This window comes from Dendrobium catenatum, unplaced genomic scaffold (assembly GCF_001605985.2).
Source record: "Dendrobium catenatum unplaced genomic scaffold, ASM160598v2 fragScaff_scaffold_133, whole genome shotgun sequence".
NCBI lineage: Eukaryota > Viridiplantae > Streptophyta > Magnoliopsida > Asparagales > Orchidaceae > Dendrobium > Dendrobium catenatum.
Window position 1 is genome coordinate 9850003 of NW_021318595.1, and position 6951 is coordinate 9856953.

Below are 6951 nucleotides of genomic sequence, written 5' to 3' on the forward strand. Positions count from 1 at the left end.
GATTGATTTAATTTTTCTGTTTTGTTGTGATGATTGTTTATTTCATTGTTGTGCTTTCTAAATTTTACTTATGATATGATTTGGGCCATAGATTAATCATGGGCTAAGAGCACTTTTGCTACTAATGATATATTATGCAAGTGGTCATGCTCATATAGGGCATTGATTAAAGGGGGCACAAAAATAATTAAGCTTTAAAATTAATGATGTCTTCTACAGGTGCTTCAAAATGCTAAACCACTTTAAATTATAAGAGTATGGCCAAGTGTGATTGGCAATGAGCATTTTATTTATCATATATAACTGCTTGGGATATTCTTATTTAATTGCTTAAGATAATCATGCAGGAGAGTCTAAATTTTTTCTTTTACATGATGTAATTTGATGTAATAAATATCGAGTTGTGAAAGTCTTCTAAAACATGACATTTCAAATATTAGGTACCCAAAAAGAGAAAGAAAAGCCCCCTCTCACAAAGTTTATTTCTAATTTGGGTACCCTTCTGAAGGACGATCTGGAGGAAGACGATCTAATTAAGATGATCCGAAGGAAGACAATCCGGAAGAGGACGATCCACTTGAAGACGAAGTATTAAAGACAAAATGTCTTCCTTTTAAGACTTGAGTCATTTAGTAGGATTGGAATTCAGGTTGTTGTCGGTGAGGCCTTGCCACCATTACTTTTCTATAGAGTCTGAGTTATACTTATACGACACTTGTCATGGAATGTAGACATTTTCTTTTACTCTGTTGATTTATATTGATGTGTTTACTTTATGTACGGAGTAAATTATATATTTTTATATTTCTTTCTTGCATGTGCTTGGCCTGATCTTTCTTTATTAGATTTAAACGAGAATTTGACTTTTAATAGGACACAATGGAGAAAAAGGATTCATGTAGCCGACCCCACGTAGTGGGATAAAGGCTTGATGTTGTTGTTGTTGTTGTATGTGCTTGGCCTGATCTTGCTAGGCTCTTTAGGAATAAAAATCTTTTATACTCGAAATTAAATTCTAAAATTTTAAGAATTAAATAACATAGAAACTTAACGACCTAGGAAATAGACGGAATCGTTCGGGGTTGCATGCATATTAATGTATTCTCTTTCCCCTTGCTATAAGATACTTTCCCGCCTCCGGGTAGAGTCCGGATAATCTGGCCAATGAGGATGAGGTGCCGGACCTAGGAAAGCCCAGTCTTTTTTTAAAATTTATTATTTACAAACTTTTTTAAAATTGCATGCATACTTGATTTGAAGCCTTTAACCAACATGCATTGCATTAGAAACAAATTAAATGAAAATTTTAATAACATTAGCTCTATGAGCATTCATTCTATATAAGTCCAAGGCCAACTAGGAAATTCTCTAAACATCGGCCTTACTTTCAAATAACTGATTTATCCACCCATCATTCATAAAGACTGGATAGCATAAATTTTACGCGCTTAGGTTTTTAGGTGGCTTTTCTTTTCAAGCAAAATATAAGTTTATGATGCATTAGCTAGGACACGGGTGTTAGTATTGAGTGTAGAACACTAAACCCACCTTAGATTTAGAGTTCAAGACTACTACATTCGGTGTCTCATGGTACACCTCATCAGTGGGTAAGTCTCCTTTTCAAGTGTTATAAATCCTACCTATTTGCGTCACATGGTTGACGCCACCTCCATCATTCCCCTCTTCTCTATGTTTAAGTGCATAATTTTTTTTCTTCAATCCTTCTTCGCTACTTAGTCCCTCCGGATATTGGTATGAACCGTGCATGTTGACTAAGCCCACTTAAACACTTTCTTCCCTTTGAGTAGGAACTTCCTAAGCTCCGCCCTCTATGTCAATCCCCTTCGGAAAGTATAATGTCAGATCTTTAATCGAAAGTATTCTCGGGTTCCGGTCAGAGATGTAATTAGCCACAAGGGCTTGCGCCCGTGAGAAACGAAATTCCACAACAAATAAACCCCACTCGAGCTGATGTATCGGGTGGGGGAAATCTCGTGACACTGATTAGGTCATGCATATTATCATCCATCGAGGTGCATTAGCAAAAGTCGCTATCCTCAATGGTTGATCGTATGTGTGATCTAATCTGCCCTCCCATTAGTCCGCTTGGGAAGAGCGTGAATGCGTGCGATCGTCTCGTCCTTCAGGATAGTGCAGTCGTATACCATTTTACACTTTGTCCCCCGCACAGTGGGTCCCTTTCGGAGGTCCACAATGACCCTCACTAGTTGAAGGGTTGTGCTCTCAATCAATGAGAATCCTTTTCCTCCTAGGAACCAACAATTTATGCTCATCACTCCAAAAAATGTTTGAACAAAACTCGCTAGTTGGATCAAAAGCATGGGATTACACCATATCATGATTCGCATGAAGAATATTATAGAAAGAGAGGAGATAGAAAAATCATTAGCCTTCAAAGCTAACTACATTGATAGGGAAGAGAGAAAATAAAGTGAATGAATAAAAAAGAGTAGGGAATGATAAAATTTGGGCAAACAACAAGCTACATAAGTTTCTTACAAGAAGGTCGAGCAAGCTAAGTACCCACTTGAACAGACTTCAAGCCTTGCAACTTGCTCTAAGCAGCTTGAATTCTAAGAGCGGCCCCTTGTTCCCTAGGCAAGGGGTGCCTGAAGAGTTATGTTAGACCGGTCCACGCGGGGCTAGCCCAGACACGAAACAGCATAATTTTCTCTGTCTACTGTGGATGTCGTGCGAGCCGCAGGTCGACGGGAGCCAATTTAGGAAGGATTTTTTAGGGCTTTGGGAGGGAAATTTGAATGTTGGGACTGTTTATGGATTTCCTTTTGATTTGTATGCATTAAATAGTTTGTTTTCCTAGGGGTTATGACATCTTGAATTTGGCTGAAATTTGAGATCTTTTAGGTTTAATTTTTCTTTGGGTCTTAGCAGCATCTAGAGATTTGGGAGAGATCGATCCTCCTCTCGAATAGAGGATCAAGTGTATCTTGCTATTTTTTCGTTTCACTTTCATCAAGTAATACAAATTATCTACTATTTTTTGTGATTTTGTGTGGATTTTGTGGAGAAAGCTCGCTGTTTTTCGAAGATTGATAGGAAATACTCGAGGTCTACAAGTGCTTCCTATCAAGTTATTGCTTCCACGTACAGTAACTGCTGGGTCATCCAACTAAATAAAAAATGGTTCTATACTACTACCACAAACCTAACATCTAATCGGCAATAACAATCATGAGGTTGAAGACACTGTCTTCAATGTAGATGCCATTGTAAACGGCTGTTCAATGTCATGGCCACGTCAGTTAATGGGTTGTGCCATAATCTTTAGGTCGCTATCTATAAACATCCTAACCACATGGACAAGTCAACTCTTGTGTTCAACTTAATCAGGGCTAACCAAATGAGCCACCATAATCTTGGTGTACAAATACAACACTGGAGTAGCTAACGAACTATTGTTACAGTGTGAGATTTAATTTGATTATATGGTTGGAGGAGAAAAATCACGAAAAAAGCTTTTGTTGCCTAGAAAGTATTGGCAGGAGAACCAATAAAAGCAAGAAATTAAGTTGGATATCAAAGTATTGTATCCTGAATTCTATCTTAAGGCACAAGAAAAGTACTCAACGCAACAACACAAACGACGCAAATAAATACGGAGAAGTCCTAAAATAACCACCGCTTCAATTACTAATTTCTTTTCCAGCGATCTATGATCTATATGCGTGATTAATCCTAACCAAGAAGCAGCAAAGTAAAGCACTAACCAGTAAAAATGCTACAAACACAATACAGAGAGTGGTTGAAACAGAGATAAAATGAACGAACAAGGAAAGAGATCATGCCTGTAGGACTTTGGGACCATGGATATACAAGGACTTCTTGGCTGCGGAGTGCTCGGGAAGCGATTTCCCTCCGAAAAACCTCAAATCCATATTCAGAAGCTCAGATTCGATTGAATCTAACAGCAAGGATGAGGACAGGTTCTTACTCTGGATTAAAGATATTACCTCGTCAGAGTTCCTGAAACACCATCCCCGGGAGATTAGGGTTTGCAGCACGGCTTCGCTGGAGCCCGTAATCATCAGGATTGGTCTCTCTCTCTCTTCCCCCACCTAGGACTTCCGATTTTCGAACGCCCTCCCGCCGTATATATATATATATATACACGACCGTGGCGGTAAAGAAATACGAAATTTATCGTCTTAGTTTTCTATGAAGATCCAGCACACAAGCAGATAAAATAGAGAGAGTATAGCGTTCATTAAACACACCAGAGTTTTTACGTGGAAACCGTTGAAAAGGGAGAAAATCATGAGGTTTGATCCAGTTTGAATGAATCCACTATTATTTGGAGTTGATTACAAATGATGTCTTTCATTGGAGGGCATGCATTGGCTTTATATAACAGATATACATCATATAGAAAGCATTACTTGGTAGAAAGTGGAAAAATTAGTATTGAAATATTCGTTTAGTCGGTAGATCCATAGTCGGCAAGTTACTGAGGTCAGAAAGACCATAATCTGGTGAAAGTGGTCGGAATGACTGTTGTCTGGCAAGGAAGGTCGGAAGGACCGTAGTCGATAGGAGCAGTGGTCAGAAAGATTGTTGTATGGTGAGGGAGGTTGGAAGGACCGTAGTCGATGGGAGATTGTGGTCAAAAAAATAGTTGTCTAACGATGGAGATCATAAGAAAAGTAGTAGGCGATGGAGGTTGGAAGGACTATAATAGGTGACGGAAGTCGGAAGGACCGTAGTCGGTAGGAGACAATGGTCAGAATGATTGTTGTTTGGCGATGGAGGTCAAAATGATTGTAGTAGGTGGCGGAGGTCGGAAGGACCATAGTCAGCAGGAGATAGGGGTCAGAAAGATCGTTATAAAGTGATGGAGGTCAAAAGATCGTAGTAGGCGACAGAGGTCGGAAGACTGTCATAGTAGTAAGGCGTTGGTCCGATGGAAGTCCAGATGTTATTAGGTGGTCTAGCAAAACTCTAACTTCTATCGGTGGTCAGGCAATAGTTTGGGCCTTAGTCGGTAGTCCTGGTGTGGTTTAGCAAAACTCTAGTGTCAAGTGGTGGTCTAATGGAACTCCAGTATTAGGCTATGGTTCTATGAAACTCCGACGTCGGGGGGTCGATCGGCGTTAGGCGATCGTCTTGACAGAAGTCTGGTATCAGATGGTGGTCCGACAGAAGTCTGGAGTCATATAGTGGTCCTTACAAAAGTCCGGCGTCAGGCGGTGGTCCTGACGGAAGTCCGGTGTCAGGCGGTGCTCCGGCGGAACTCCAGTGTCAGGCAATGGTCCAGCGGGTGATGGAGGTCGGAAAGACTGTAGTGTTGTCGCATTGGTCAGAAGCACCATTGTCTTGCGAGGGAGGTTGGAAGGACCGTAGTCGGTAGGAGATAGTGGTCAGAAAGACCATTGTCTGATGAGGGAGGTCAGAAGGATAGTAGTGGGTATGAGACTATGGTTAGAAAGATCATTGTCTAGTAATGGTGGTCGGAATGATAGAAGTAGGCGATGAAGGTCGGAAAGACCATAATCGATAGGAGAAAAGGGGTCAGAAAGACCATTGTCTTGTGATGGAGGTCGGAAAGACCAAAGTAGGCGATGGAGGTCGGAAGGACCATAGTCGGCAGGAGATAGGGGTCAAAAAGACTGTTATCTAGCAGAGTTGGTTTGTATTTTTGACTCAAATTGACTTGTATTTGGTGTCGTTGGGTTTGAATTTTTGAGAAGTTCAATTTGACTATAAGTTTGTTGAAGTCAGAGTTCAGATGGTCCCAATTTTAATTTTGGAAGTTTCCAACTTGATTTTGCCTCGAGATTTGTGCCTAATCAAGAAAATTTTTTGATGATGTATCAGTTGATCCCCTATTTTTGAACATCAAATCCTGTAGAGTCCAAAAATATATGTTCTAGCTTTCAGGGAATTTTTGATGTTATATGAAATTAAAAAATAATCTAATCTTGGGCGTAGAGGGCTCGAATAGCTTTAAAAGTGCAAAAATTGAGTCTGAAATATCAATAAATGGTCATGAGGACCCCAAAAACATTTGATTGGCCTTTTGGGCCAAAAATTTGGTCCGGATGCATATTGTCCCACCTGGCCTTCTAGCTTACCCATCGTGTACCTGGCCCGATTATGTGACCTACCTCAATCATACCTACGATCAGTTCGGGCCATGCTCATTGGCCTGCCCAAGTTCATGAATGTGGGTAATAGTGGAGTAGTGGGTTGGGTTGAACCATGGCCCATTAGTAGAATAGTGGTAAGGTGGGAGTTATAGGCCATTAGTGGAGTAGGGGGAAGGTGGGTCATTAGTGGAGTAGTGGGAAGGTGCCATTAGTGGAGTAACAGGAAGGTGTCATTAGTGGAGTAGAGAGGAGGGAGTTATGGGCTATTAGTGGAGTAGTGGGAAGGTGTCATTAGTAGAGTAGTGGGAAGTGTTAAGAGAGTTGCTATTTGCATGTTTTACATTCTTGTAACTTATAAAGTTTTGATTATTCCAAATATTATTGTTTTAAAGTTTTGTTTTCTCCTAACACTTGTTAGAAGAATTATTTTTGCTCTTGTGTGGACTAACATTTCAGGATAATCAAACTCTAGCTAATGAAGAGTTCAAATCAAAATTCAACATGAGATAATTTGTAAATTAAAGCTTGTACTTTTCATTGTATTGAGTTTGAGAGGAAATGATTGTAATTAAGTAACTTAGCACACACACTTGGGAAGATCTTTAAAATTCATACTAATCGTACTTGACGAACCATATTCGTACGAGACGATCAAGTTCGTTATCCCCTCGGAAAAGTAATGGAACAAACAGGAAGTGAGAAAATTTTTTAAAGTCTTGATCGTCCAGACGAAATTTTCTATTCGTCCCAGGACAAAATGCTCTCTGGAAAATTTTTGTTCGGACGAAATCCTATTCGTGCAAGGACGAAATGCTCTCTATAAAAA